At 47.9% G+C, this 23,304-nt stretch overlaps 1 protein-coding gene across 1 annotated transcript in view; it reads right to left on the bottom strand.

The window, feature by feature from the left end:
* MRC1 (mannose receptor C-type 1) overlaps window positions 1-23,304 on the bottom strand; it is an 841,411-nt gene that overhangs the window by 279,061 nt on the left and 539,046 nt on the right. The gene's annotated exons all lie outside the window — the stretch shown is intronic.

The raw sequence follows: 23,304 nt of genomic DNA on the forward strand, positions 1-23,304 counted from the left end.
TGCATTCCTATGGGAGGGCAGGCCTATCTCACCACATGCACTCAGAGCGCGCACGCACTTTACCCTGGGACACAGGGAAAGTGCGCAGAAACCAAAAAAAATCACCACACCAAGTCACCAATAAAAAGCAAAAAGTTCAGGGGTGAACCTGCCAGAAGGGCCAAGTCCAACACAACCCCCTTTCAGCCAAAACGCAGGGCAGACCAATCACCACCGTGATGGACTTTCCTGCTTGGGGCGATAGAACACGGACGCGGGCCCGCAACTGCAGGGACACCCTCCGGTTCTACGCCACGGTGAACCCATGGAATTCTTTCTAACACCACTGTCTGGACCAACTGGGCTACCCCACTGGTACTCCCAAGCTGTCCGCGGCCAAGACCAGGCCCTAGGCCACCCAGGTGCCACCAGTCTTTGCCTAATCACAGAGTGGGGGGTAGTAACCCCTGGCACATAGCGGCCATTCTCCACTCTTCCTCTCTGCAAGACAGGACTAGACTGCCACTGGTTCTCCAGCCTAGGGTCTACACCCTCAGGTGGACCAGGAGTCTCAGGGAAGGCTCTCCTCCCCCCACCTCTTCTCCTAGGGTTCCTCCTCCTCTCCTCCCCCCACCTCTTCTCCTAGGGTTCCTCCTCCTCCGGCGAGGGGTACACCTAGAACGCCATTCCAACCCAGGGTTTAACCCCTCAGCTTGTACCGGGGCCAGAGGTGGGCTTTCCCACCCTCTGCACCCCCTTCCAGAGCCCTGCTCCCTACCAACTGGGGCGGTACCTCTGGAAGAAGAACTGGTCGGGACGCTGGTTACAGACGTCCCACCCTTCAGGTCAGGCTGATCCCGAACCTGGCCTTCCAACCTCCGGCCTAGAACCTTTGTTGGAATAATTGCCTGGCACTCCAGGACTTCTGGGGATTTCCACTCCATCCCCCTGAGGCTATCAAATGACACATATGTCGAGCGACTGTCTGTCTGGCGCTGATCTCCCATCCCCTGTCCACCTGACAATGCGCGGAGATCCCCCAGAACAGAAGTGGTGCCACCCTGGTCACTACACGGGATCCTAGCCCAACTGGGTAGTCCCTGACCCACAGGCTCTTCCACCGGGGAACTCATCCCCCAATCACTCACGCTGGACTCCTGTACCCTCCCTACCGGAGCGGTACTGCCAGACTCCAGAACCACAGGAGCCCTGGTTACAGGTGCTCTAGGTCCTCTACTCACCAGGAGATCTTCCTCAAATGGGCTAACAGGACAGCCTAGGTCCCCAACTTGGTGTTCCCTCATGAAACCATCCAAGTCCTGAGGCAGGGTTTCGTACGACCGGGGACCCTCGGTCACCCTCTCACTCCTGCTCCACTGAGCCAGGCAGTGAGCCCCTACACCCTCCTCGCTATCCTGGGACCTAGCGGGGCTACACTGAGCCTCTTCCACCACGCTGGGCTGGAAGATACCTGACCCACTACTTTTGGAGTCACTCCCTAATGACTCTAGAGAACCTCTAGCCCTTTCCCAGCGCTCTGCTTCCTCCGCAAGCTCAAGGGGCTCAGACAATCCACACCCCAACAGGTGTTGGCGCAACCCTGGCACACAACAACTGAGCAGGTGTTCTTTGAGAACCAGATTACACAGTATATCAAAATCACTTGCTCTGGGAATCCAATCAAACATTGCATCCTCACATCCACCCACAAACTCCTCCCAAGTCTGGTGAGACAGTTTCCTACTGCCCCTGAATTTTAACCTTAACTCCTCCTCCTGGGGAACAGGTACCAGATTGGGGGAACTGGGACTGGGATTTCCTACACTGCAATCTATATAGCTACCACCACTGGACTCAACCCTCCCGGGGGAGCCCAGAAAATTAAAATTGCGCGCAGGCGATAGTCTATCCTCCAGAGCTACTTTGCCTCTGGTGGAGGCCCTCTCAGCCTCCTCTTCTGAATCTTCAGGGCTCCCTACAGACCCACCACCCTCCAGGTGTGAGGCCCGGGCCCTTTCCATACTGTGCTCAAGATCCCATGGACCCTTTTGCCATAGGACCAGGTGGTCCTGAAGTTCGTACAGAGTGTCGGACTCTCCCCCTGTACAGGACCTTTCTAACTCCTGCCTCTGGCGCCAAGCTAGCTCATAGGGATCACAAGCAGGCTCCATTCTGGCAGACGTTCTAGTAAAAAGATTATACAGGGGACCTAGGGGTCTGAGCCTAACAGGAGCACACAATTCACAAAAAGATTCAGCAACCTCTCTAACCCAGAGAACTCACACTCACTTGCCTAGTGCCACACACCATTCATCCACACACACAACCCTCCCCTCGGACTGGTAAGGCAGTTTCTACCACCCCTGATTCCTCAACCTGACCACCACGTGACACAGGTACCAACTCTGGGCGCGGGGCGGGGGACAAATGTACAGGACACTATTACGCTGCCACCACTGGATCCCACCCTCTGGTGAATCCAGAAACACAATGCACTAAGGGGGATGATCTACCCTCCTGAGCTAGGGACACCTAACTCACAGTGCACAAAACCACATTTCCAAGGAAATGACAATTAAAAACAGACTTAGAACAATAATCCCTATACCATGTGATTTATCTAAATGCAGAGTTTTGTGGTGCAGCCAGTTGCCGCTGCGGTACAGCGCAAACGCAAGTCCAAATCCCACCGCTGATCACCAATGTTAGAAATGGGATTTCTGGTTGGCTAGGGCTTGCGCCAAAGCCAGACAGAAACCACCACTCTAGTCAGGGCTGGGGAGTTACACGCCAAAGATAACCCCTGCTCACCCCCTTGGTAGCTTGGCACGAGCAGTCAGGCTTATCTCTGAGGCAATGTGTAAAGCGTTTGCGCGCGCACCCAGCAACAACACCCAAGGCCCACCACAAAGGAAACTCCACACAAGGTATTCTATAAAAATAACCTTTGTATTATACACAACACATTAGATAAAAACACACACTCTACAATGTGCCAACAGGCACGGGCAGAATTTACAAGGGATTATATGTATAGGGGACAGGGCCACCTGGACCACTGTCAGGAATTAGCACTTTTTAGAACATAGGAATAATACTGTAGTACAAAATAGCAAATGTAGCACACAACCAGTAACTACTGGTGTCAGGTAAGCACCACCTACGCAACCCTAACCACCTTAGGACAATATTGCGCAGGGAATCAGGACCTCACTAGCACCACCTGTACTAGGGAGAAAACAACCACCTAAGTATCACAATACCTGTAGGGGTAATAGAACGTTACACATGATGCATCACATTCAGAGGTGCAGGTAGGGACAACAGCGCAAAACTCCACATGAGCCACCACCTGTGGCAGTCCCTGGGCCAACTGGCCTGGTAGGGGCTAGGACGCCCTGCGTTCAGAAAAGCTGTGCCAGCTGCGCCAGCCAGAATGTAATTTATCCCCCACCTAAACATTGCAGCTGCCCACTAAGTGCTGGGCAGCTGTGGAAAATGTTACTGGGGGCAACGTAGGAGCCACGTGGGCTCAAGTCCACAAGATATGTCCCCTAGAGCCTCTCCGGGCTCTGTAACTAATGTGGGGCAAGGTGGGAGTGGCCCGCTGCCATCTGGGGCCACTCGGACACGTAAGCAATGCCCCGGTAACGTTGGAGCCCTCTAGGCTCTGAACAATATCTGCCGCTCGTTGGAGCCTTCACTGCTCTGAACAAATTGCCCCTGTTCGTGGGAGCGGCCCGCTGCCTTCCGGGGCCGCTCTGGGTGCGACAGAAATGCCCCCGACGCAACAATGGCCCCCACCGTTGGAGTCCCGCTCGGGGGACTCGAAAGAAGAATGCCCCCACGTTGGAGCTACACGGAGCTCTTAGAAATCACCAGAATGCCCCCGACACAGGCGCGGAGTCCCCCCAGCCCTTCGGACTTACCGGGCGGTTCCGGGGACTCCCGCGCTGCCTCCGCTCTCCTGCTTCCGGGACGTCCTCTCCTGGCGTCTGGGATGGCGTGGGTCGGCCGAGTCCCGGTTGCTAGGGGACGCCTCCCGCGGCATCCAATCACAGCGCGGCGTTTTCCTACGCTGCGGGGGAAGTCCTCACGGTACTTCCCCGGCTTCCGGGCCAGTCGGCGGTGATTTCCTTGATGCGGGGTAGGCTCCTGTGATCTCTACACAAGTTCCCTGGCGGGGTGGGCACCCGCTAGGGATATAAAGCGGCACGAAGTCCCTGGCGGGGTGGGCACCCGCTAGGGCTATCTAAACAGCACACAAGGCGGAAATAAGCGGGGTGGGCACCCGCGAGGACGGCAAAATAGCAGGGAATCCCTACGTCGGGGTCCCCTCGCTAATAATGGCAGCTCCGCGCTGCTGGCCACCAATAAAGCGCTCCTAGCGCTATAAATGAAAGAAAAGCGCCTCCAGGCGCTTAGGGGTGCCAGCAAGCACCAATGTCCAGCAAAGTCCTTAGGAAGGTGGGCAGGGGGCAAGGCTGGGCCAGGGGCCAGCTCACTGGGCCCTCCAGGCAGGAAGGCAGTCCAAAGTGGCGGTTCCTCCTGGCCTCCAGCAGCAGCAGCCCCCCTCAGGATCCTGGAAGAGAACAGTTTCTGTGGGGACACAGCCCCATTTTTATACAGTAAAACCCTTTGTTCTGGGTTCAGGGTGAGGGGGAAAACCAGTCGCAGCTGGTTGGGGAGCACCCTTGATGTGCTCAGCCCCTCACTCTATTCACTGGCAGGGCTAGGGTCGTCAGTCGCACCACAGGGGGCGGAGCCAGCATTGTGTGGGGAAAACCCTGCCCTATTCAGGACCCAGGTGTACTCCTCCCACCCATCTAGCTGCTGATCTCCCCATTCACCACTGGGTGACTCATCCTGACTCTGGGGAATCCCTAGCCCATCACATGACATGACCAGCCAATCACGCGACAAGGCACACTTTTCACACTGCACACCGAAGTGCCCACTTCTAGAAGTGGCACTTCTAGACTAGGTACATGCACGCCGCACACATCATCGCGCAGCATTCAATCACACGAGTCCGCACATACCAAACTCGGGCCTGCACACCCCACGCATCAGGAACTACTAGGGACACATACATTCCCCATGCATTCCTATGGGAGGGCAGGCCTATCTCACCACATGCACTCAGAGCGCGCACGCACTTTACCCTGGGACACAGGGAAAGTGCGCAGAAACCAAAAGAAATCACCACACCAAGGGCCTCATGTAGGTAGCCAAATACCGGTCGGTAACGGCCGATTTTCGGTAATTATACCGTTACCGACCGGTATTTTGGCTTTTGGTATGTAGGGGGCTCATTTCTGGATTCGGTAATTTACCGAATCGGTAATTTTACCGATTCGGTAAATTCCGAATCCAGAAATGAGATGTAGGGGGAGTGTGTGGGTGTTTTTATGAGTCGGTATTTACCACCAACTAATAGTTGGTGGTAAATAATGAATGGATGTGTTTAAGCATTTTAAAGCGCTTAGACGTGTGCAATGTGGCAGACATACATGCCCTTAGGGCATGTATGTGTGCCACATGTGCACACATGGCCGAATCAGGGGTGCAACAGGGTGTCAATGTGACACCCTGCCACCCTTGCATGTGTTCCCCCCATTACCGAATCGGTATTTACCGATTCGGTAATGAGGCATACCTTCCCATCAATGGGAAGGTATGCCTCATTACCGATCGGTAAATACCGATTCGGTAATTACCGAATTTTACCGATTCGGTAAAATTTCCCAAATGATTACCTACATACAAGTTACCACTTCTTAAATACCGATTCGGTAACGTTCGGTATTTAAGAAGTGGTAACTTGTATGCTACCTACATGAGGCCCATGGTCACCAATAAAAAGCAAAAAGTTCAGGGGTGAACCTGCCAGAAGGGCCAAGTCCAACAGGTAATTACCGAATTTTTCCGAATCGGTAATATTTACCGACTCATTACCTACATTGCATTTACCACTTCATAAATACCGAATCGGTATGATTCGGTATTTATGAAGTGGTAAATGCCAGCCCACCTACATAAGGCCCTTAATGAATTAACCGATCAGACATACTAGTTCTACGAGTTTGTAATGTGTGAAAGAAATGTTTAATATGATATTGATACCTGTGTATCTCAAATGTGGAGACCAATATTCGTGGAACATCAATGTGCAAGGTTGCGGGATGTCGCAATACTTGGACAGCGTGGCACTGTAGCGGTGAGCTATTTTTAGATCAAATTTGATGCATTTGGTCCGACTTTTAATGATTAATGTGATTAGATATCTGTAATGAAAACGTCACTCATGTGAGCCACCAAATCCAAGAATGAAACCGAATGAATGAAACAAATGTACAGGGAAATGCATGATGTGTTGCTAAACTAAAGCAGAAACTTTATTGAAACTAAAAGTTTTTTTGAGAAATGAAGTGACACTACTGGGACGAGTTATATAAACGGCAGGAAAAAATAATAAATAAGATAAATGTATCCGTTAAGCGGAAAAGATTGCAGCGAGAGTGTTAAATAACGGTCTCAGGATTACTGAGCCCAAAGGCAAAATACGGGAATAATAAAAGCTAGGCGCGTCTGTTTACGGTGCCTAAAAGCAAAATACAGGAATAATCAAAGCTAAAAGTGTGTGGTTAACTAAAGAATGGGGTATTAAAAGTAGTTTGAAAACTGGGACGAAGATACCTACTGATAAAGTACGAGCCTCCGGGGCAAAACTTTCGGCTTCCGCGCGTCCACCCAAGGACTGAGCGTGGCGTGCGCGAGGTGCAGTTATATGATTGTTGTACGTGAGTTCACGTACTAGTCTTGCAAAGCGGAGTACAGTCCTCTTTCCTTGTATGTTGCCTCCTGACGTCGTGGCCAATCCGATGTCGAGGATGGCTGTGACGTCAGGGGGCGGCGGGAGGAGGACAGAAAGAGCGCGAGGACGCTGGCTGGCGGTTGTATCCTCCGCTGCTCCTCGTGGGCCGTAGTATTTAATACAGTTAATAAAAGGCTCATTTCATTCCAGTAAACTGTCTCGCCTCCCTCATTCGTGCCACTACAAATGGCGACGAGGGTTAAAGCTTTTGTTGCGGCCCACGAGTGAATTCCGACGTGCCTGATGTTCCTGTGATGCTGCTGTGGCGCGCCGATGTCTCCTCGTTTGCTCCTGCGCGGTGGACTCCATCGCGGATGACTCCTTGCCTCTACTCCTGCCTGCTGGATGCGTTGCTCTCTGCCAGTGAGCCCTGCGTTGCCGTCTGCTGCTGTCTGCTGCTGGTGATGCGCAATCGCGCCCTGACGACCCCGTGAGCTGCCTCCGGTGAGCTGCTGTGGTGGGAGCGCCCTTTCTGCTGTTCCTTAGTGCTTCCTGCCGCCTGTGGCTCAGGCTGGATGCTGTTGCGCCAGACCCTTGCCAGCCCCTGCGTGTTCCGCTGGTGGTTCAGCCGGTGTGTTCCTGGTCCCCTGCTTTCCTGCGCCCTGTGGTGTTCTTCTGCGCTGCCTGGGAACTGTCTGCGTGCTGCGCTCCTGTCCCACGTGTCCTGCTCCGGGTGTGTGCCTGATCTCCAGCCATGGCGCAGCCTATCAATATCTGTGTGCCGCCCCTCTTCCTGGACTCTCCGGGTAAGCCGTGCATGAAATGGAAGGGGTGGCTGCGCGCATTTGAAAACTATATCGTCTCCATTGATGGTAAGGGGTATAGCCCCGAGCGGAAGAAGTCACTTCTATTCGGACTGTTGGGGAAAGCTGGCCGGTTTATGTGGACCCTCCGGGGGCCCTCGCCCCCCTGAATGAGTACCAGGAGGCGGTTAAGCGGCTTGAACTGCAATATTCTGAGGAGGGTAACATCATAGTAGGGCGCCATAAATTTGCATTGCGGAAGCAAGAGGAGGGAGAGACTATCAAGGAATATATTGCTTGTCTGCGCGTTTTGGCCCAAGACTGTGAATTTGCGGAGATGACTGATACCTACATCAGGGACCAGGTGGTGTTCTACTGCCATTCTAAGAAGGTGCAGGAACGGTTGCTCTCTTGCAGGAACCCTTCGCTGAAAGATGTGGTGGCCATTGCGAAGGCCGTTGAACGCTCCATGGTATCCACGAAGGAACTTGCGAGCACCAGTCAGGCTTCAAACGTGTTCTATGTGCAGGACAGACAGAAAAGTGCACCCAAGACTCTAGACAGGGCGGCTGGTGATAGAGGGGGGGGCAGGAGGCCGCTCGCTTGTTTTAGGTGTGGGTCGAGAGACCACTTGGCGGATAGCAGGACCTGCCCAGCCCTGTCCAAAAGCTGCTCTAAGTGCAAGAAGGTGGGCCATTTCGTGGCTGTGTGTAAAGCCAGGAGACCTGGTGGGGGCATGAAAGTGAGCTCGGTGAGCGATACTGATGTGGATGCGGAAGCAGACATCGTACTGTCCATTGATGCTGAGGATGGTAGAGTGAAGGGGCCTATTGGCTCCGTCCTGATTGGTGCTGTTGAATTGCCATTTACGGCCGATTCTGGTTTCCCTATTACCCTGATATCTGATACTACATTTGATTTGAAATGGCAGGGTGTGCGATTGCATGAGACGGATGTGAATCCGAAGGCCTTTGGGGAACAAGACATAGAGATGATGGGGTACTTCTGGGACTCCCTCACCTTTAGGGGGAGAACAGTGCGAACGAAGATATATGTGGCTGAAAAAGGAAGGAGCCTGGTGGGGTGGAAGGACCTGGCGAAGCTGGGTGTGATGCTGGTCCCGGGGGCGGATGATCCCATAGTTCTGAGGGATGATTGGGTCAACTACGTGCAGCCCGACGATGTGCGTGAGGGTTTGGCTGCGGTCATCGGCAAATTTGAGTCTGTTTTTTAGAACAAAGTAGGATGTGTGAGAGGATTCGTGCACGCCATAAGGTTGAAAGAGGGTGCCGTGCCAATAAAGCACAAGGTCAGGTCGGTTCCCCTATCTGTCAGAGGGGAGCTGAAGGCTGTTCTGGATAGGCTGAAAACGGAGGGGGTGATAGAGGAAGCAGGCGCATCAGAGTGGTAGTCCGCTATCGTGGTGTCCAAGAAGAAGAGGACAGGGGACATTCGGCTGTGTGTGGACCTGCGCTCCTTGAACAGAAATATTCTGGTGAACTGCCATCCACTGCCCAACATTCAAGAGATCTTGTCTTCCACGTCTGGATCGAGGTTTTTCACTTTGATAGACCTGAAGTCCGCGTACCACCAGGTGTGCCTCACGGAGGATTCCAAGAAACTGACAACCTTCATTACTCCATTCGGAGCGTACAGGTACGTCCGTCTCCCATTCGGCCTTGCATCGGCCTCCGGTGTCTTCCAGAAGTTGATGGATCTGCTCTTCTGCGACATGAAGGGAGTAGAAGCATTCCAGGACGACATTCTAGTACACACGCGAGATGAGGAGGGGCACCTGGAGCTGCTGAGCAAAGTGCTGGAGGTGCTGCGAGAAAAAGGGATGACGGTATCCCAGGACAAATGCAAGTTCATGGAGGGGAAGGTCGAATACTTAGGGCACGTGCTGACCCCAGACGGCATTGCGCCTAAAGAGGACTTGGTGAGGGCCATACGCGATGCTCCGTGTCCAGGGGACAAAGACGCCTTACGATCATTTCTGGGGCTCAGTGAATACTATTCCAAATTCATGCAGGGGTACGCGACCATGGTGGAGCCCCTAAGGAAGTTGCTGCGCAAGAACGAGAAGTTCACGTGGGCGCAGGTACAACATGATGCTTTTAATTCTGTCAAACAGGCCATCGTGGCGGCTCCAGTGCTACAACCATACAGCAGGGACCTCCGGAACGTGATCACAGTTGATGCTAGCGCCAAGGGCATCGGCGCAGTGTTTTGCCAGTTTCAAGGGAAGAAGGAGAACACAGTCGCTTTCATATCCCGGTCACTGAGTGATGCTGAGAAGCACTACAGCACTATCGAGCGGGAAACGCTCGCGTACGTCTGGGCTGTGGAGAAACTGAAGAACTACCTGTGGGGTGTGGAGTTCGAGCTGGTCACTGACCACAAACCCTTGATCTACATGATGGACGGCGAAGGTCGCGGTAATGGGAAGGCCAGCTCGAGGCTTCTACGTCTACTGTCCAAGCTGCAGGAGTATCACTTCGTCATCAGACACATCAAGGGCGGCCTCAACTGCAGGGCAGATTGCCTATCGCGCATGCCGGTCATGGATGAGGGGGACGGTACCCTAGACGACACGGAATGCGTCGTGGCGATGGTGGATGCTACAGTCCTTTGCGAGGGATCCATCACTGAGGAAGAGTGGTTGACGGCCCAGGAGAAGGACATGACTATTCGGAGGGTGATGGACCACATGACGGCTCGTTGGCCCCCGGTCCGGAACTTGCATGGCGCACTCAGGAGTTTCCAACAGGTTAGCCCTGAACTTACCATCGAAGGCGGTTTTGTGAAGAGACATGAGCTGTTCGTGCCGCCGGAAGGTTTGAGAGAAAAGCTAATCAGGATAGCTCACAGGGGCCATCCCGGCGGTACTGCCACAAAGAATCTCCTCAAGCAATACTACTGGTGGCCTGGGATGTGCAGCAACGTCGTCAGTTTCATTGATCGATGCGGGCCGTGCTTAAGGGCCGACAAGCACTGGAAGACGGCGAAGGGGGAGCTGCAATTGGTTGACAATCCTGCCGGCCCATGGATTAAGGTTGCCATTGACTTCGCCGGCCCATTTACCCTGCTGCCAGACGACAGCAGACATCTCATTTATTTATTTATTTCTGGCGATTTTTAGAGCGCGCAAATACCCTAAGGTGTCTCGGCGCTGTAGTTGCAGAACTCTCCGGAGGAGGGGGGGGGAGATTAGGCAGGGAACAACCATGTCTTTAGTTGCTTTCTGAAATTAAGAAGGGTCGGAGCGATCTTAATGTTTAGAGGAAGTGCGTTCCACATTTTGGCCGTGGCAACAGCAAAGCGTTTGTCGCCCCAGTTGGCCCTTCTTGTACGGGGGACCATAAGTAGGTGCGCTGAGGATGACCGCAGAGTTCTAGTATGTTCAAGCGGTCGGAAGGCTTTTCTTAAGAATAAGGGTCCTTGATCGTGAATGGCCTTATATGCAATGCATAAAGCCTTAAACTTGATGCGGCTCCTCACCGGTAGCCAATGTAATTGTCTGATGTAGGGGGAAACTGATGCAAATCTCGGGATAGATAGCAGTGTTCTAGCGGCAGCGTTCTGGACAGTTTGCAGTTTATTAAGAACCTTTTGTTGTGTATTGAGTAACAATGCATTGCAGTAATCAGTTTTGGAGAATACTAGTGTACTGACCAAGGTTTTACCTGCATGTGACAGAAGGTATGGGATTAGTTTTTTTATCCTTTTTAGTACGTGGAAGGAAGAAGAAACCACAGCATTGACATGTTGCTGGAATGTCAATTTGTTATCGAAGATAACGCCCAAGTTGCGTACCTTCGTCACAGGTTCTGGCGGTTGTCCCATCTGGTGAGGCCACCTTTGAGGGGACCAGGTGGGTTGAAGCCTCCCGAATGTCATCACTTCTGTCTTATCAGAGTTGAGTTTAAGACAGTTGGATGACATCCAGGAGCTTATTGCCTTCATTCCCATTTGGAAATTGGCTGCTACTGAGATTCCGTCATTATGTATCGATAACACCAATTGGGTATCGTCAGCATAGGTAGTGAGGGAGATTCCACAGGATTTTATGACCCTCGCCAGGTCCGACACATAGATATTAAATAGTGTCGGACTTAGCGAGGATCCCTGTGGTACTCCACATGGCAAGGAGAAGGTCTGGGATGTGAAATTGCCTAGTTTCACTGTTTGTGGACGGTTCGACAGGAATGAGGCCAGGAGGTTTTTTGCTTTGCATGTGATTCCTATGGCTTCGACACTGTCGATCAAGGTGGCGTGGTCGACCGTGTCGAAGGCCGCAGATAAGTCCAGGAGTACTAGAACTGCGGCTCCTCCATTATCCATTGTGGACCAAATCTCATCTGCTGCTTTCAACAGTGCCGTCTCTGTTCCGTGGCCCTGTCGAAACCCAAATTGGGTGTCATCCAGTAGATTATTGTGATGGATGTAATTTGACAGCTGGATATTCATGATCTTTTCAAAGATCTTTGCAGGGAATGGGAGGCAGGCAATAGGCCTATAACTAGCAGGAAGGAGAGGGTCTAGACTAGGTTTTTTAAGCAGCGGTTTGATTATTGCTTTTTTCCACTGCGGGGGGTATACACCGGATTCAAACATTGCATTGCAGATGGTGGTTAGGGGAGGGGCAATAACCTCCGAAATGAGGTTGAGGATGTTTGGAGGGCAAGGGTCCAAAGGTGAGCCGGATTTGGTTCGAGCGATCAGTGGTTGAATAAATTCACAGGAGGTAGGTTCAAAACCTGCGAATGAAGGGCCAGTGTCAGCTGTGGAATGAGAGGGAATGGTCGCTACCTCAGGTGTAAATGTGTTAAAGATAGCTCTAACCTTGTCCTCGAAAAAATTGGCTAATGTATCAGAAAGGGCTTGAGACCCTTCTGACTGAGGAACAGATGGATTGGACAGGTAGGTTACTACTTGAAATAGTTTCCCTGAGGAGTTTTTCGCCTCATTAATTTGGCTTGTATAGTATGTAGTTTTTTCTGTTTTTATGAGTTTTTTATAGTTAGTGAGAGCGCTTTTGTAGCTAATCTTGTCAGATGTGTTAAAGTTGCGGCGCCACTGCCGTTCAAGGTTTCTGCAGTACTGATGCTGAAGTCTGAGCGGCTCAGAGAACCAGGGGGCTGATGGACGATTTCTAGTACGGTGGGAGGTTTTAGGAGGTGCTAATTTGTTGCAGGCTTCGATCAGAATCTCCGTATAAGTGTCTGACGCTGCTATGGGATCATGCTCATTAAGTGATGGACTATCCTGAATCATCTGAGTGAGACGTTCAAGATTTAAGTTCTTCCAGTCTCTGAATGTAGTAGAGTGGGAAAGAGACAGCCGAGGGGACGTGGGTTTAGTAGGGATAGAGAAGCATATAGCAGAATGATCAGTCCAGATTAGAGGAATGACCTCTGTGATGGAGATTTCGGGATAGTTGGTGAATACTCCATCCAACGTATGGCCTGCTTTGTGCGTGGGTTTTTTAACAATTTGTGTGAGACCGGCAGTCTCTAAGTCTCCAAGTAACATTTTAGTGTCAGGGTCTTCTGAAACTTCGAGGTGAAAGTTAAAATCACCTAGAATGGTGAACTGTGGTGCTCCAAGAGATGTCTCGATTATGTGATCCAGGCGTGCTAGAAATTTGGCTCTGGATCCTGGCGGGCGGTAAATCAACATACCTTTAAATGTTGCTTTACTGGATAGGCCTATTGAGAAGAGGAGGGCCTCGCATTCAGGATAGGTTGTATCTGTAGTAGATATTTTAAGGTGATCTTTGTACATGATTGCGACTCCTCCACCCTTCCTTATAGGTCTGTCTAGTTTACACACACAGTAGTTGTCTGGTGTGGCGTCTCTGAAATCAGGGCCAGAGGCCTCGTCTCCCCAAGTTTCAGTGATAAATAGAATATCTATCTGTTGCGAGTCTATGAACTCAGCGATTTCAAATTTATGTTTTGGTAGGGATCTTGCATTGATAAGGGCTGCTGTTACAAGAGGGGGAGGTATAGGGGGAGAGATGGGTGGCGTCTCAGTGCAAGTGGGACACTTGAGTGGTCCGAACCTAGGATCGTTGTAGTTAAAGTTTGGTAATGAATGAGGGTACCTGGTTGTTTGTTTGATGCTGAGGAGTTGATCCGGAGTGTAAGTTATTGGTAAGGTGCTGGTTGCGGGATAAGGAGATGAAGGATCAGGGGGGGTGGCCCTTAGCCCGGTCTCGGTATCGTTCTCACGGACTATTTCTCCAAGTGGATCAGGTACAAGTTCGTCAGGGAGGTCACTACTGACCGGGTGATCAAGGTGCTGACGAAAGTTTTCGCTAGTGAAGGGCAGCCGAAGATCTTGGTGTCCGACAACGGCACCCAGCTGGTTTCCAGACAGATGAAGGACTTCCTGGCCAGATTAGGAATCAAGCAGGAGAAGACTCCGCTATACAGCCCTAAGAGCAATGGGCAGGTCGAGCGGATGAATAGATTCCTCAAAGAGGGTGTACAACAGGCCGTTGCCTCCAATTTGGACGTTAAAGTGTTTCTGGCGGACAAGGTGCACACTTTCCATAACACGCCTAATGAGGTTACGGGGCACACTCCGTTCTACTTGATGAGGGGGAGAAGATGTATGAGTGAGCTTACCCCCAAATTTAATAAGTGGTATGACATGAGGGAGGAAACTGAGGAGTTGACTGAGGAAAGGTTGAGAGTCAAAGAAAGGATAGTGGCTAAACAGGAAAGCAACAAACGGTATGCTGACATGGTAAACAGAGCCAAAGCTAAGGATATAGTACAGGGGGATTGGGTGTTGGTGAAGAAACCGAACAAGGTGATGAAAGGAGAATCTGTATTTCAGACCCCTGTACGTGTGCAAGGAGTGACAAAGGGAGCTGTCTGTTTGGAAGGAGGGGGATGGCGTAGCAAGGACGACATTGTCAGGCTCAAGGCTGGCCAAGAGGAAATCATCATGAGAGGCAACCAGGTGCGCGAGGCCGAGAGCGATGACAGTATGTACGAGTGGCAGGTTCATGAAGCTAATGATGGTGCCACTGGTGATGATATGAGTGGGGATACGCCTCCTGTACGAGGGCGGACCGGTCATGGAAGTGCAGACCGATGTGAGAGTACGTGGCACGGCCTCGGAGATACCGAAGGCCGGAGTGGTAGCAGCCCCAAAACGGTGAAGAGTGACAGTCACAATGTAATGAGTGCAAGCCAAGATGGTACGGGCACTAGCGGGGGGGGGGGTCCACCCTGTATGTTACTCCCCGCAGGCCAACAAGGCATATCAGAGCTCCCAAGAGGTTCGAAGATTTTGCTATGAGGTGAATTTATGTATGTTTCTCAGTTTGTTAAAGAAAGGGAGATGTTGTACGTGAGTTCACGTACTAGTCTTGCGAAGCGGAGTACAGTCCTCTTTCCTTGTATGTTGCCTCCTGACGTCGTGGCCAATCTGATGTCGAGGATGGCTGTGACGTCAGGGGGCGGCGGGAGGAGGACAGAAAGAGCGCGAGGACGCTGGCTGGCGGTTGTATCCTCCGCTGCTCCTCGTGGGCCGTAGTATTTAATACAGTTAATAAAAGGCTCATTTCATTCCAGTAAACTGTCTCGCCTCCCTCATTCATGCCACTACAATGATCTACGTGTAATCTGTCACATGGTTCGAATAGTCCAATTAATGGACAGATTGATAAAACAAACTTTATTAGTGCTTTCGCAGAGAAGCACATTCGTATATAGATACAAACTACAGAAGCTAATCAAATTTCTAATGAAGTTGAATATAGGCTATCCACTAAAACTTGACTGTCAATGCGGTGCTTTACTTAAAGAGCATGAAAGGGATCTTTTGTTTAATGAGAATAAGTAAATGGTGAATAACTGACTCGTAGTGGAAAAAGATAAATATGCAACAAAACATGATGCATCTTATAACGCAGTGGGAACAAATTAAACTATACATTTATAGATGACAATTATATGTGACGGTCATAAGAGTAATAGAGAGGGGAAAAAACATTAAGAACAGGCTAGCCACCAGAGCTTGACAGCCAGTGTCCTATTCAGTTAGGGACATATGAAAAGGATCTTTTGCCTAATTTTGCTGTTGATAAATAACTCGTGATAAAAAAAGATCAGTATGGAACGTGGTGTTGTGTATCCTATAACACTGAATATGAGGAAATATACTTAATTTTACAATAGGCAACTTATATATGGAGATCATACTTATAGTAACAATGGAAATGATCTATCCTATATTGTGTCGAATAGCCTGTTCCCATGGGATTTCCTGGTTTAATCCCTGTTTCACTGTATCTAAAGTAGAAATCCCAAAAACTTCTCTGCTCTTTCTGATGTTGTCAGTATCTGTGCCTATTTTGGAGATTATTTTTTCCAGAATTAGCCACTGAATATTTTCATGGCTGTGTTCATGCTCCCTAAAGTGCTTCAGGGGGCTGCCATCTTGTGTGTCCGTATCGCTGAACGGTGTTCTGTGAGTCGTGTGGCTAATGTCCTTGAGATTTCCCCAACGTACACTAATCTGCACGGACACAACAGCAGATAAACAATATTTTTTGTTTTACAATTCGTGAATGACTTTAGCGCAATGAGGTGCCCATTATGTTCAAATGTTGTAGTTATGATTACGCTGTCACATGCCTTACAATGGAAACATTTATTGTTGCCACAGATAGGTGCACTGCCATCTATGTTTTTTGAATGAATGGAGGTTTGGTGTTAATACGTGAGTGGACAATGTGGTCCTTCAGATTTTTGTTGCGCTGATGTGCAAACATCGGACGCTGTAATTTGTCTGTTTCCTCTACGTTAGCATTCAAAATGTGCCAAATGGTATACTTTCTTTTTGTTTAGTCAGATGAAAACTATTATAGTGTAGGCGAGTGTTTCTTACCGTAGGTTTCACATAGAGGTCAACCTCTAGAGTATGGTTATTTTCTTTGATTTGAATATCAAGAAATTCTATACTAGTGGAATTTATATGGGCTGTGAATCTAAGATTCTGATCACATAGATTGATCCAGGCTAAAACCTCATGAAGTGTATTAGAGGCATTGGTCCAAATGAAAAAGACATCATCTATGTAGCGTGCCCAATTTTGAATTGATTTGAAAAAGGGAGCTATTTCGGTGTATATATGGATACTTTAAAAATATGCCATATATATATTCGCTACAGTCGAGGCACATGCTGCCCCCATACTTACTCCTTTAATCTGTCTGTAAAGAGTGCCATTGAATTCAAAGGTGTTTTCTTCCTATACAATTTTTAGAATCTCTATTATGAATGTAGAGCAGCAATCAATTTGATGGAATTCTATAAACCACTTCACAGCCGTGAGTGCACCTCCTTAAGGTATATTTCTGTAAAGAGATTCTACATCTAAGATAAGATAAGATAAGATATATGTTTATAGAGCGCTTGTATGCCGTGGCGTCTTGGCGCTAAGGGAAGAGAACCTGGTAAGGCCAATAGCCTGTAACATACAACCTATACCATCTCAAACAGCCAAGTTTTCAAGGCTTTCCTAAAAGCCAATCTATTAGGTTGTAGACGCATGGCTACAGGCAGCAAGTTCCATAGCTTTGCTGCTCGGTGGGAGAACGCTCTACCACCCCATCTTGCCTTCCTAATCCTATCCAGACAAAGAAGATTCAAGGTGCCAGATCTTAGTGATCGGGCCGGAATGTAGGGTCTAAACAATATGCGCATAGCCCTAGCACCTCCTCCGTAGAAAGCTTTATGGACCAAACATAAGGCCTTAAACTCAACGCGATGCTGGATAGGAAGCCAGTGCAGAGTTCGGATAGCCGCAGAGGTAGGCTTGCCTCTGGGTATATCCAAAAGTAGTCTAGCAGCGGCATTCTGCAATGATTGAAGCCTATTCATTTGGGACTTATTAGTTCCCAAGAATAGGCCATTACAATAGTCTAATTTGAAAAGCAAAAGAGCTGTTACTACTGATTTCTGTTGTTCCTTCCTTATGAAGGGAAAGATCTTCTTCAAAGTTTTAATTAGGAAAAAACAGGAGGAGGTGAGGATGTTGACTTGAGCCGAGAAGGTTAAATTACAGTCAAAGATAACCCCCAAGTTTCTGATCTTAAATGCAGGGGTGGGACATTCCCCGGCTGTAGTAGGCCACCAGGAAGCGTCCCATCGGGGTTGGCCCTGGCCAAATTCAATGACCTCTGTTTTTTCAGTGTTTATTTTTAGGAAGCTATGATTCATCCAAGCTATAATCTCCTCCAAACAGGCATGAAACCTAACAGCCGTGTTCTCTGGATGTTTAGCCATTGAGATTATAAGATGATAGTCATCGGCATAAGATGTAAACTCAAAACCATGCCTCCTAATCAGACTGGCCAGTGGCAGCATATAGATATTAAAGAGGGTTGGTGACAGAGCGGAGCCCTGGGGGACCCCACAGGGCAAGAAAAAGCTCGCCGATTGCAAACCCTCCCAGCATAGGCTCTGTACTCTCCCGTCCAGGAAGGAGGAAAGGAGAGACAATGCTGAACCCCCGATACCCACATCTTGGAGCCGCTGAGCCAACACCGTGTGATTCACGGTGTCGAAGGCTGCTGACAAATCAAGCAGAACCAAGACTGCATTTCCTCCCTGATCCATAATTCTGCGGATCTTTTCTGTAACAACAATCAGGGCAGATTCAGTCGAATGACTGGATCTAAAACCATGCTGAGTTATATCCAATATATCATTAGTTTCGAGGTAGTCAGTCAAGGTTCTGTTCATGGATTTTGCCAAGATTTTAGCCATTATGGGGAGGCCGGCAATCGGCCGATATTTCTTAAGCTCTGTGGGGTCTAACGTAGGCTTCTTTAAGATAGGCCTAACAGTGGCCATCTTCCAGCAAGCTGGAAAGCTGCCTGACTCCAGAATTTGATTAAACAGTGGCATTAATACCTCGCCAATCCTATTTGCAATGCGGTGAAGCACCGTGGCAGGGCAGGGGTCATTAGGTGAACCCGATTTTAAAGAGAGAAGTAAATCGCCAACTTCCTCTCGACCCATCATGGGGAAGCTAGTTAATTCCCTCGAGGGTGGACTCACTGTCAGTAATGAGTGTCGTACTGTATCTGGAAGCTGGCAGGTTTCAAAAAGGTTATCATAAATAACTTGAACCTTATTTTGGAAGAAAGTTGCCATCCTATCACACAACGTTTGATCAGGATGAAAGGCAATACTCTGTTGGGCATTAGAGAGCAGATTAACTGTTTTAAACAGCTCTCTAGAAGAGTTTCCTGCTTCATCTATTTTATTGGCAAAAAACACCTTTTTTGCCTCTATAATAGCCATCTTGTACTCTTTGTGGGCCATATTATAAGTCATTTTTGCACATGTGTCATAGTCCTGCCGCCATTTTCGTTCGGCTGTCCGGCATTTCACCTTGATGGATTTAAGATGGGAATTATACCAGGGAGAAGTCGGCTTATGTCTTCTAATGGTAGACCATCTTTCGGGAGCTACCTGGTCAGCTACTGTCTGAAGCCAGTCATTGATATCGGCCGCAGCCGTGTTACAATCCGTAGACAGCGACCTAGGGCCTGAACTAAGAGCCACTAATAATTCATCTGTACTGACTTTATTCCACCGTCGAGACCTGATTTTAGTGGATTTTATTTGTTTCCGCAACAGTGGAAGTGAGACCCTAGTGCTAAACATAACCGCATAATGATCTGTCCAAGGCAGGGGAGTAACTTTTACCACATTTGTGTTGGCGTCATTTGAAAAAATACCATCCAGGGTGTGACCCGCCTGATGGGTGGGTTCCGCAACCAACTGGGCGAGTCCAAAAGTGAGAAGATTGTCGAGAAGTCTTTCTGTATCTGAATTGTCCCCAAGCTCCAAATGAAAATTAAAATCCCCAAGTAGCATGAATGAGCCATGATCAGTTTGCGACTCTAGGTACGTCATCAAAGATTGAGCAAAAATCGCTTTTGGACCGGGGGGGCGGTAGAGCAATAAGCCCAGAACATTCACTGCATTATTAATACTGATGGGAAAATGCACGGCTTCCGCAGAGAGCTCAGTAGTGGCACTTATTCGCAGGTTGATATCATCCCGATGGACAAAAGCAATACCCCCCCCTTTTCCCCCTTCTCTGTTTTGTGAAGTCACCATGTAGCCTTGCGGTAAGGCTATGTTCCAATCTGGACTTGAGGCGTTATCTGCCCATGTCTCAGTTAAAAACATTATATCAGTGCTAGTGCTTCGGATTATATCTACGATCTGATACTTGTGTTTACTTAATGATCGAATATTAAGCAGCATACATTGAAGGTGTCTTTCCTGATCGCCAAATTTGTGACCAGCCTCTTTAGGCCGGGGGATGGGCCACTTTGGAAATCCCTTAGGGTTTCCACAATGCTATCTTCCCTCCCTCCTAACTTAGCCCCGGTCGAGCCTCCTAAGCAAAACGAACAATTAGCACACCCTATCTTACTTAGGGGAGTTAGGTCGTGTGGCCTACACAAACCTTGATCGCAGGCAAACAGCTCCATCCTGCTGTATTTTTTGGAGCTAAACCGGCCAGGGGTTGTGGCGCTGGACGCGTTACGGATGCTGACGGGCGCAGACGGGCTTGCCTTTGGCACGCCTTGGGCGCGCCGCCGGCACATCTAGAGTAACCAGCATATCATTAGAACTGTTAAATTGTAAGCGCTCTACTGCCTGTATCATAGCTTTTGTGTCTTTTAAATAAGATGTGATTTTTGGCACATGTGGGCATAGGATGTGGTCTATATATTTAGAGGTGGGCTCAGTAACTGAGCCAATGGTATTTACTATTGGTCGATAAGGAGGATTGTTTCTATCCTTGTGAATTTTAGGCACACCGTAAATGGCTGCCATTTTTGGATGTTCCATATTGAGAAAGTCAAACTCCATTTGACAAATGGTTCCCATATCTAACGCTCTTTTTGTACAAGTAAAAATCTTTCTTTGGACACGAGCAGTGGGATCTATTTTAACTGGTTGATAATAAGTAATATCACTAAGAAGCTCTTGCATGGTTTGTATGTATTTTTCTGTATCTACAACTACTATCCCACCTCCTTTGTCACGGTTTTTTATCAATACATCTGGGTTTTGTCTTAGGCTGATTAGTTCACCAAGTTCTTCTTTGTTTAGATTAGGTGGTGGACGATAAGACGAGCTGATTGATGTTTTAAGTTGTTTGAGCACTACATTTTCAAAGATCTCTACTTCTGGTCCAAGTTGGTCCAGTGTAGGAATGAAGATTGATGTAGGTCGTAGGCCTGAACGATTATCCTGAATCATTTGGTCAGAATCTCCAGTTCTTGCTCAATATTTTTTAAGGCGTATCTTGCGAAAGAATGCCATTATGTCCTGATGTAATTCAAAAATGTTAATACCTGTATGCGGTACAAAAGAAAGACCCTAAGATAAAAGGGAAATGGTGGAGCTAGATAGTATTTGATCAGTTAACCATGCAAAGTTGCTGTAGATTGCCTAAAACTAGAACAAGCAAACGCCATTCCTTGGTTGTCTTATGTTAAAAAATCCTCTTGGACCTTGACTTTCCTCACTTCTTTTTCTCTCCAAATGACTTTACTGGCAGCATAAGAGATGAGGATAAAACTGCATTTTATCAACTTAGAACACAGAAATCAACAATCTCTAGTTACAGCATCACATTACCTAGGTGGGGGTTGAACACTATCTCCTTTTGGTTACCAACACAGAAGACATGTTCTCTCTTACCTGTTTTTGGCTAGGCTTTGTCCACTTCCTAGTAGTGCACCCCCAACAGGGATCAAGGTTCTACTGTTTACCACCCTGTCCCTGTGATGACACATCAAAACAAACACTGGCCCACTTCATGTTTGTTTGTGGCTTTTACATCCAACCTAGAAGGTCTTCTCTGCGACCCATCTTGCAGTCATTTAGTGTCAGATCTCACAATACGCGTTTGTCTCGCCTTTTATGCCTACAGTCAGAATTATGCTGTCTTGTTATCATTAGTTTTATCTGTTGGGCTTTAAAAATGAGGAAATCTCTGAACTAAAAAGTTTTTTTTATTAATTGCAGTATTTTACTCGTATATGAACATCTCACTTGCACTTTGAGTTTTGACTATTTTAACTTTATAATGCCTTTTATGACTGATTCTTACACCTAAGGGCTTTTACTCGATGCTGTCCTTTTTTTCTTAACAAATTTTTGTGTATGTGGCAGGATTTTATTATTATGCATTTATGCAAACTTAAATAAATATGATTGATATAAATATCTGATTGTTAGCCGTCAAGACATCCTGGGCAACTTGGTGGATCCTTTATGTGTCTTCTTTTATGGACAATTTGGGGGCTTTTGTTTCCTTGGTCTCGTCTTTGCTATATGGATTATTATCAGCAGATGTATTATAACATCTGTAATTCATTCCAAACATTTTGCATTGTGATCTGCATTTATCTGGTTTTACATTTTTACCTTGTGTTCTTTTATGGTTCGTTTGAGCTGAAATAAAGATGATGACTGACTGACTGAATTGCTAAGTGGCCAAATTTACTTATGCAAAATAAATGAAGTTATTCAGCAGATATAAGAAAACTAAATAGAGCATCTTATTTAAGCTGTGCTCTAGCATCCTTTATGCCATGCCACATTGGAACTGCAAGTCAGTCAGTCAAAATTACTTTATTCGGCTCATATCAAGAACCATAAAAGTGCAAAACATCACAATATATACAATAAATAACATTTAAAATGAGCATTTACACATGATTTTAAAACACTACTTAAAATAAGACTAGGTCTAGTTTAATCAAAATTCACAATTAATTTTAAACAACACTATGTCCACTTGATTTTTTTCCTTAATCTCATCGCGATTGCCAAAAAATTTGCTATATTAAAAATCTCCCAAGTAGTACCTAGCAGCTGGAGATACAAAAGAGCAGGTTTGACTTGTCTGAATCCTTTATTCTTAATAAGAGGGATGATGAACTTTTTGCGGAGGGGGGACAAATGTTTACAAAAGAAAATAAAGTGGGCAGTATCCTTAAGGGAGAATCTGTCGCAAGAACATATCTCCATGTCCCTGTCCTTCATCCAACCAACAGAATCAGTGAGCAAAAGATGGTATTTGTTCAGTCTAAACCTTGTCAATAAAAAGCGATGATTCATGTTATTCACTATGGTCAAGTAAGGTTCTATGCTGCCTGTAGTTATTAATAGCTGATGGGCCTTTGCTGTAGGTTTTGTTAGCTCCTTTTCTTCTCTGGCTAAAGTAGTTCTAAGCTTGTGTGTGTCTTTTACCCATTTAAAGTCTCCCTTTGATAAATTGTTGGGATTATCAAATATGTCTGGGCGACCTATTTCGTCACTTAGGTTCTTAACATAGCGCAGCCAAGGAATAGCCTTTCCGAACTCGAGCGATAAGCAATCTATTATAATTTCACGATTTAGCTCGAGTTCCGGATTTTGCCAGATTGATAACCATTTTAAAAGGGGGGCTAATGCTATCCGGTCAGTTAAATAGCCAACCCCACATTCTTGATGTACAATGTAACCAGAGGTTGCCTGGGGAAGTGATAGAATGGTTTTTAGGAACTTGTCCTCTACCACCTGAAGTTCCTTCACATTTTTAAATCCCCACAGGTCCGCACCATACATAGCTATAGAGATACATTTAGCTGCATAAATG

Source organism: Triturus cristatus, chromosome 10, assembly GCF_964204655.1.
Source record: "Triturus cristatus chromosome 10, aTriCri1.1, whole genome shotgun sequence".
Lineage (NCBI taxonomy): Eukaryota > Metazoa > Chordata > Amphibia > Caudata > Salamandridae > Triturus > Triturus cristatus.